The sequence below is a fragment of the Dromiciops gliroides genome, chromosome 1, assembly GCF_019393635.1.
Source record: "Dromiciops gliroides isolate mDroGli1 chromosome 1, mDroGli1.pri, whole genome shotgun sequence".
Taxonomy (NCBI): Eukaryota; Metazoa; Chordata; class Mammalia; order Microbiotheria; family Microbiotheriidae; genus Dromiciops; species Dromiciops gliroides.
In genome coordinates this window covers 243,346,202-243,356,491 of record NC_057861.1, presented here as the reverse complement: position 1 = coordinate 243,356,491, position 10,290 = coordinate 243,346,202, and positions in this window count along the sequence as shown.

Sequence of the window (10,290 nt, the reverse complement as noted above, 5' to 3'; positions counted from 1 at the left end):
GACATTAGTGGTCATTCAAATACCTTATTTCACAGATTAGAAAACTGATGCTATGATATCATGTTATAGTATGCGTGTGGACATATGTAGGGTGTTAAAGAGGATGAGCACCTCTGGTATAAGGGCTTCCTAAAGCCCTTTTCAGGACTGTTCATACACCTTTCATGTGGCACTCGATTCTTAGCTGTGGCTCCAAGAAGCTATAGCATGCTCAGAGACCACATCCCAGTAAACTATCTTAGCAGACAAACTAAACCAGGTTGAGAGTAACCAATGGTCCTCAAACCTGTCTGTGAGTTAGGGGAGTGTTTACCACAAGCATGTGAAGTCTTCCTCTGGAAGAATGGGTGAATGAGAACAATTTGTTCAAATGGTCATGATAGTGACTGAAGGAGACACTGTAGATTGTTTAGAGCTTGGTCAGGCATCAAAGATGCCAAGGTCATCCACTATATTCTGGGGCATCACCAATCATGACTTTTGTCCTGCCACTGGACTTTCATGACTCAGGAAGAGAAAGTGAGGATTAACAAATTTGTGCAACTCTGTCTCACTGAAATCTAATTAATTTTCAAGTCAAGACGTCATTCCATGTTATCAATCACTACTGATTAAAGAAATGCCAATGAAAACTACACTGAGGTACCACCTCACACCTATCCAGTTGTCTAATATAACAAAAAAAAAGGAAATGATAAATGTTGGAGAAAATATGGGAAAATTGGAACACTAATACACTGTTGGTGGAGCTGTGAACTGATCCAACCATTCTGGAGGGCAATTTGGGACCATGCCCAAAGGGCTATAAAACTGTGCATACCCTTTGACCCAGCAATACCTCTACAAGATCTATATCCCAAAGAGATCATATAAAAGGGCAAAGGATTCACATGTACAAAACATATTCATAGCTGCTCTTTTGGTGGTAGCAAAGAATTGGAAATTGAGGGGATGCCCATAAATTGGGGAATAGCTTAACAACTTGTGGTATATTAATGTAATTGAATACTATCGTGCTGTAAGAAATGATAAGCAGATGAATTTCAGAAAAACCTGGCAAGACTTACATGAATTGATGCTGAGTGAAATGAGCAGAACCAAGAGAACAACACTGTGTCTTGATCCACTGTGATAGACTTAATTCTTCTCAGCAGTACCAAAAGACTTTTGGTAGAAAATGCTCTCCACATTCATAGAAATAACTATGGAGTCTGAATGCAGACTGAAGTATATTATTTTCACTTTTGTTGTTGTTTTTTGCTATTGTTCTTGTTTATTCTTTCTTGTTTTTTCCCTTTCGTTTTGATTAATGTAGAAATATGTTTAACATTACAGTAATACATAACCAACATCAAATTGCTTGCTGGCCTAGGAGAAGGGAGGGAAGGGAGAGTGGGAGAAAAATTTGGAACTCAAAAATATCTTTACATGTAATTGAGAAAAATTAAAAATTTAAAAAAGACATCATTCCATGATATTATTGATCCTCTTTGAAAATGGACAAGCAATAACAACACTATCCATATGATATAACACAACTTCCTTTCAAGCAACTGAAGGGAATTTGTCTCTCCTAGCCAATACCCCAATTTTGGGAAGGCTGGGACAGTAGTGGGAACCACCAAATAACAAGAAGGATTAAAATTACTAAGGAGGCTGTATGACCCTGGGCAAGTCACTGTGTGACCCTGGGCAAGTCACTTAACCCCAGTTGCCTCACTAAAAAAAAAAAAAAAGTCTAAAAAAAAATTAAAAAAAAAATTACTAAGGAGGAGTAAAGTAGGAGAGGCCACATGGTTTTCAAGGCTGTACAAGGGTGGGTAAAAGGAGAAAATTGAAGGTGTGGGAATCATCAACTCAACAGTTGGGCAGAGGAAGAGGTTAAAGGAATTGTAGAGGTCACTGACAAAATTTATAATTAACACAATTTATAGTATACTCACTCATTGGAATGTATGCCTATCAATAATTAGCAAACACTTGTGATCTCTAGCATAGGGCTAATTAGAAGCCATAGATAGAGCCCATTTACATCCCTTCTAGGATCTGTGTTTGTTTCTAATCAACATGTAGAATGTTCCAATTTATGGAATATTCAAAGATGACTATGGTCAATGATGACTATGATAATTCAGTGGAGAAGTGGGGAGCAAGTAGGAAGCAAAAGCCTCACATGGTGTTCACTTCCTCTCCATGGAAAATAAGACTGAGGATAAGACTGAGCTGGGATAATAGTCTCCTAATCTGTATGATTTGCAACTCCTCTGGGATATTGCTTTAAGGAGCTCAGCAGCAGCAGCTATAGTTCAAGAGGGGTAGAAGGTTTCTCTTCTCCTCCATATTAGCCTTTGCACACTGTCACATATGCCCAGAAAGTTCTCCTTACTCATTTCTATCTCTTGCAACTCTTAGCTTCCTTCAAGACTCAGCTTAATTTCTATTTTTTCAAATGGTCTTTCTTAATTGCCCTACAAGTTAGTCCCTCCCACCAAAATCATGTTGTATTTATTTTGTATATTGACTTAACTATATACACGTTGTGTCTCCAGTGGTAAAATGGAAACTTCCTGGGGGCAAATAATTGCTCAATTCTGTCTCTGTATCCCCAGCATCTGGTAAAAAGCCAAATACATAGTAGGTGTTAAGTGTTTTTTGAATGTTGAATAAAAGGGGTAATAATAATCAACCCCAGGATGCTGAATTTTACTGATGGGTCAGACATCAATCCTCTACTCTGCAGTGAACCTTATTTCTCTTTACCCAAGTCCCAGTAGATGAAGTTTTCTGGGGAAATATATTATAGAAATTATATCCAGGGCTTGATTACATTTTGGATTCACTACACATATTAAGTCAATTTAAAAATATTTTTTGTTTGTTGATCCCTGAAGTCTGGCTTCTTTGGTTTTCCCCCCAAATTAAGAGAAACCAACAACTCCCCTACCATCTCCTACAAAACACAAACAAAACCCCTAACTACTAAACTTTATATTCTTTGAAGGAAAGTCTAGCTGTCTGAAAATTAATTTAAGTTTAGCTTATCAGAATATTGTTTGGTGCTATTTGTTTTCTAAGAAATTCTCCACTTTACTTTGATACACATTTGTTAATCCAGAAAATATAGGGCAAGAGGAAAAAACCACACATGAGCATTTTATATTTATTGGTACCCTTGCTTATCACACAGTACCAATATTACACTGAACCTATCAGATGTTAAGGCAGCTACACAAAATGGTTTATCTTAATATCGATAAAATCAAGAAATATGAGGAAATTGGTAAGCAAGCCAGAACTATCTTAAGGAAAATAACATTTGAGAACAGTGCCTTAGGCACCATCATAAAAATAATTAGGAAATAATAGTCACCCTTCTACCCCCCCCCTTAATCCTTTCCCCACTCTTCAGTCCCCACATTCTTTTTCATCTGAGTACTTAATTAACCCATTGGAAGTCATATCCCTATACTCTAAACTCCTTGAGGGCAGGGACTATGCTTTATTTATCCTTTTAAGAGATATTGGGGAAGCTCTGAAAATAGTAAATAATAGTAATATTTAGTAAATATTTCTTGAATGTGTAGTTAGTCGCTCTACATTGAGAATAAGAATGGGGATAACTTATGTACAGTTCCATCTTTCCCCCTTTTGTTCAAGAATGGGAGAGGCTTTCTGTATACCTGTTGAGTGCGGAGGAAGGTGTTTTTTGGCTAAACGATTGAGGTCTGCTATTGATTCTTCTTCCATGATGTGTGCTGAAAAAAACAATAATCTTCCCACCAATAAAATGGAGAGCTGGGGCAGCTAGGTGACGCAGTGGATAAAACACTGGCCCTGGATTCAGGAGGACCTGAGTTCAAAACCCAGCCTCAGACGCTTGACACTTACTAGCTGTGTGACCCTGGGCAAGTTACTTAACCCTCATTGCCCAGCAAAATAATAATAATAATAATAATAATAATAATAATAATAATAATAATAATAATAATAATAATAATAATAATAATAATAAAATGGAGAGCTGCCATGGCTCATGACCACAAGAAAAGATTGATGAGTCAGGTCAGAAACAGAGATGACACTGAGGAGAAACTAAGATTGTTTGAGGTAAGCCAAGTCAGAAGCTCCAACAGAGTTCTGAAGTGGTTGGGGACATGATTGAGTAGTGATTTGCACATATAGGAAGGGACAGTTATCCAATAATAATGTCGAAGTTTGTCAGTCCTGACATTTCATATCCTTCCCTCTATCTGGAAAAGAACTCATACATTGTCCTCTCATTCTTCTGTATGATCATGTTTTTTACGGTGGGGTAAGGGGAAGAAAACAAAAGTGAATTCATTTGGGAATGCAGCTTATCATTTTCTGTTGCTTTACTATTCATTTATGTTCATCTTAAATGGGATAATGGAAGGACCATTGGCTCAGGAGTTAGGGGCCAAACTGAACATTATTCATACCTGTGTGACTTCAGGCAAATTACTTAATCTCTCTGAGCTTTTGTTTCCTCATATGTATGATGTTGTGGGAGGGATAGGACCAGATAACCTCGGGGGTCCCTTCCAGCTTAGATCTATGACCCCTGAAGGCTCTTCTTTGCCTCAGCACTGTAAGCAATTGAATACCCAGAACTAAATTATCTTCAAATATTCTCAGGTTTTGAACCAGGATGGGGAAAGTGAGCCAAGATAACTAGGTAAAGTACTATTAAAAATCCCTCTGATGACATCACCAAATTCATGAGGATAGAGAATAGTTGGGAACCAGAGGGTATGTCAGAACAACTAAAAGGATAATTGGCTGTGTTGCAACAGCTGTTATTGGCAATAAAATGATTGCAGTGCATAACCAATGAACATTTCAATATGTATGGTGGAACACCAGAGGTCTTCCTCATTCAAAAGCCTTGAGTTTGAATTCTTGTTCTGTCACCTACCAGCTCTGTAAATTACCCCTAATATCACTTTATTACTAGCAAGCTGCTTATCCTCCATAAGCCCAAATTTCCTCGTCTATTGAATGAAGGTAGTAATACTTGATCTACCTCCTCCACACTGTTGTTTTGTGAAAGGTACTTTTATAAATGAGGCAAGTCAGTGTGATTTTATTTTTTGGAACCAACCTTCTTAATATAGGGAATTCCTAGTGGGAAAATTCTTTTTCCCAGTGCACATCAGCACCTGCTCCAAAACACAGTTATTCAGTTGCTTGGTGCACTGACAGGTTCAGTGAGCTGCCCAGTCACCAGTCAGTATGTATTATAAATGGGACTCAGGTCTTTCTGACTCCTGAGGGGAGGGAGCAAAAACTTCCATGAATGAGAAAAAAATCTGCACTGGGAAAAGACCAGAATTGGACAAACTGCCCTAATTCTTAGTTTATGACATCCCCATAACCAGGCGTAGTGGAAAAAAAAATCTATAGGGAAACCTGGAACAAACATTTTAATGAAACAGCCAATCCTTGATAGCAACCAAGCTGTCATTATATTTTATTTAGAATCTTACCAGCATGATTCTCTGAGGATCTTTAAATGCTAAAAGGTGATCAATCTTCCCAGTATCCTGCTGAATCAGGTGCCATGTGCTATAATCTACATCTGCAGTGAGAAAAAAGAAAGCCTCAAAAGGAAAAGTTGAAATAATAAGATGATCAAGGAGCAGGAAGAGAACATTTTCCCCTATTCTCCAACTCATTCTCCCCCAAAATTCATACTGGTCCACTCCTGAGTATTGGAAGGGGAGATGAAAGTAGCTTATTTAACTAATGACTTGCTTCATGAAGTTGTGGGGTCATCTTCACTGAAGGCCTTCAAGCACAGGCTTGTCTTATATGTTATAGTAAGTATTATTTTTTAATAGAGGCTAAATTAGATGACCTCTGAGGTCCTTTTTAATAAATTATATCATAGATGAATAACTAGATCACCTCTGATGTCACCGATTTATCAATAGATATGTGTGTGGGATAGTGGTAGAATGGGGGACAGTTGTATATGAAAAATGAAAGGCAATTTTGGTTAGAAATTTATTTACTTTTCAATTACTAAAAATTTCCTCTCAGGGATTTTTGACATGGCCCCAGAATTTATTCTGTGATAAAATAATGGAATTTGGCAGATGCCCAGGGGTTCCACCTGATTGGTTTAGTATTGTTCCAATTGGGTGAGAATGAGAAAATGACTAAGTACCTACTTAAGAGTGATTGGATGTAGACCACACCTGGCTGGCTTTCACGTGACATTGTTCTCAGAGGTGGAGTACTACTGACATCAGCAAGAGACTACCTTCAAGTCCACTGAACCAATGGATTTGGATGACACCTACCAATCAGCTTAAAGCAGTATGTAAGGACTGCCTCTGCTCCAGACCTATAAAAAGCTTCCACACTCAGTTTGAGAGAAGTTCATGGTTGAAGCAGGCTCATGGTGTAGGACTTGAGGAAGAACCAGACCAGGCTGGAACTCTAGGCTAGAAAGGCCTTTTCTTAACTTTCTGAACTCCACGTGAATACCTAGTATGCTTTAATAAATGTTTAATGCACAAAGACTGGTACTAAAGTTTCTAATTTAAGGTGACCACACATTTAGATTTTAAACATCACAATTCTTAGATCATTGAACCAGGGGTGCACTGGCAAATATTTTATAACCAATCTCATTCTCCACCCCACCTCCCAAAATTAACATGACAGACACTACATTTTACATTTTAAATAATTTCTTCATCACTTTCTTGATTTTAAGCAATCAAAAGGCAATAAATCAAATCTTGATTTGCGGCACTTGCCAATTTCCAGGATGTAAATGTTCTTACTGAAAATTTAATGATCAGCTTTGGATAACAAATATACCCCTTCATTGGCCTATATCCATGGTCATTGTCTCTCTCTGTTGTTAATGTGAAAGAACAACAATTTATGAAAATAAGATAGAAGAAAGGTTGGACTGGGCCAACCAGATTTTAAGAAGTATGCAAAGTATATTTGATTGCCGTGTTCCATGAGTCATAGCTATAGCCATTTCTGATCAAATAGGGAAGTACTCAACAGGGTTGTCAAGGATAAAGTTATAAGGGCCCTTAGAACAATGTGAATTTCCTTTCTCTGGAGGTTTCCAAGCAGAATTTGGATGATCTCTTGTCAGTAATGCAATAATGGATCCCGGTGTTTGGACTAAATGGCTTCTGAGGTCCCTTGCCTACTATAACACCAGCTTCAATGGACTCCCCCATAAAGATTGTAGATGTTGTTACTGTATCTTTAACAGGTAATGGAATCTTGGAGATACAGTAAAACTATCACTCTGTGAGGACTAAGTGGGAAGATAGAGAGTTTTTACTGTTGTTCTAGAGAGACTATTAACTGTGATGACTGAATTGAGGATAGAGGAAAAAAGAACTAAGATAATTTATTTTCTGAGAGAAATTGAGTTTAACCCTTATCTTGCACAGAAACATGAAAGAGAATTTTTGAAGAGAGACTTTTAATTGGTATACTGAGAAAATTGAGTATCAGGACTGTTTTTGGAAAATTGAGAAGTTCATAGTTGAAATGATGGTCTAAGGTGGCTTTGGCTATATTCTTTCTCACAGCTGATGCACTATCAAGAGTTATATTTTTGCTTTATTGTTTGTTATACTGTTAATAAATAGTATAGAAAGTAACACTGATGTTTATTTAAGCTTAGGAGATTGGATGGGAGTGGATAAGCAAAGGAGAAAACATTTATAGGGGAAAATGTTTCCCCAGTTTATGAAGCTACTTTGAGATTTTGTGACCTGGTGAACACAGAAAGACACAGACACATGGGGAAAATCAACCAGACAACCAGACTCCCCAGAGAGACATGATTCTGCCAGAGAGATGATACACCTGACTCTCTTGTTCACCATCTGTCCAAAATTATCAAGTCTACAGCCACAGTATAAAGGCTTGTGTAGGAGCGTTACCAAGAGGCTCTGGAATGAGTGTGTCTTTACATGCTGTCTACAAGTAGCCTCAGATCAGGAGAGATGCCATTACGACTATGGCCAGCAAATGCTTCCTTCCTGTCCCTACAGTTTAATAAAATGACTCTCTGATTATGGTAACTTTTTGGTACTTTCTGGTTTCATCCACTCAAATACTATCTGTCTAGTGAGGTGTCTGCTAGTTGAATTCCACACCAGTCTGATAATTCAAACTTTAGTATGAATGGCCGATAAAGGTTTAAAGCATCAGTCTTCTCCCTTCAGTTCAAGCCAAACCAACAACTAGATACTTTCTTTCTAGGACTGTGGTGGTGGTGATGATGATAACTGACATTTATATAACGGTTTAAAGCTTTCCAAGCACTTTATTACTTTTTTTTAAAGGAATTTACAATTATAATTCAGGAGCCAAAACTTACATCATGTATAATTAGAGTGCAATAAAGGATAAGATTAAGTGACAAAATGAGTGATATAAACAGTTAGGGTTATGGAATTTAAGAAGGAAAGTAAGTGCTGTAGGAAGAAAGGATTCATGAAAGAGGTGGAACCTGCCATTTATATGGAAATTTGTAGAACTTTATTTTAAAGAATGAGCGAAATGGGAATCACAAGAACCAGGGGCCCACAGTAGGAATACATTTAAGTAGGTGACCTTTCCCCAAGACCCTCAAATTGTACCAAAAAGACAACTACTTACTCTGCTATTTGTAAAACTGATCCGGACAAAAATATGAGACAAAACTACTAGGCCTATGCCATAAGGACAACAAATACAAATGTTTTCTATGAACACTTTTTGTGGAAGCATGAAAACTAAAGATGGCATAGATTGTAATCTGATGAGTCACCAAGAGCTGGATTCAAATTTAACCTTTAACATATAGTGGTTATGGGGGCCAGCTAGGTGGCACAGTGATAGAGTACTGGCCCTGAAGTCAGGAGGACCTGAGTTCAAATCCAGCCTCAGATACTTGACACTTACTAGCTGTGTGACCCTGGGCAAATCATTTAACCCCAATTACCTCACCAAAAAACCCAAACAAACAAACAAACAAACAAAATATATATAGTGGTTATGTGAACCTGGGCAAATCACGAAACCCAAGTGCTTAGGCAAATCTCTTTAGATTATAACTTGCAGAGGTTGTGACCTGTATTTGTAGAGGTAATTTCTTCATCTGTGTATTTACTCTATCAATAAATTATAGCTCTAATCCCTATCCCCTATAAAGGCATGAAAAAGAATGAATCCCATTAATTAGGGAATAACAAACAAGTTATGTTCTAGAAATATAGTGGAATATTATCATACTGTATCATACTGTAAGAAAAGAAAAATATGAATAATTCAGAGACAGTTTGGAAGATTTTTAAGAATTGACAGGCTGAGGTAAGTAGAAAAAAGAAGGGAATCCACACAGTAAGCACAACCATACATATTAGAAAACCATTCTGAAATATATTAGAAAGCTAATCGATGTGATGACCATCTTTACTCCAGAACATTGATGGTGAACGTCTTCTCAACAGAGAGATAAAATCAATTATAGGTGTGGAATGGGACATATATTGTCAGGCCCAACCACTACATTGATGTTTTGATTAATTGTATTTTTTATAAATAAGAGCTTTACTGGTGGTTATAGAAAGGTAGTTATCCCTTCCACACTGCAGGGGTTAGGGGCAAGGTAACCCCTTGATCTGGATAATCCACATTTTACATGAAATTTCCCACATCTCCCTTCATATCAGGGAAGAAGTCTGAATTATTATGGTATTAAAAATAAAATATGTTGATATTATAAAATACTATATATATAGTTTATGCATTTCTGAGTTTCTAAACTTTTTCTGTGTCATCTGCTGGCCTTCACGTGTCTCCTGTGGCTTCTGCAAAACTCCCCAAAATTTCCATTTAATTTCTTGTGCCGACTTGTGATATATTGAAACTGCAGTGGTAAAAGTCATGATGTGAAAGGGATAACTGTATTAGGAAATGATAGAGATCTTTAAACCTTAATAAAATATTTAATTTAAAAAATGAAGTGAAGATCAGGAGCTATTTCCTACTATTAAACTTTGTGAATGCTGGAATCCATGAGTCAGCCTGTTACAGTGGAAAGAGTGCATCTGGAGTCAGAAGGCTTGAGCAGAGTTCTTACTCTGACACTACCTATGTGACCTTGGTCAAATTGCTTAATCTCTATGGACCTCAGTTTTCTCATGTATAAACTGTGAGCATTGGATTAGCTGACTTCTTAACATCTTCAGCTTTAAATCGATGGTCCTATGATCTTTTCTATGAAGAATATGGAAA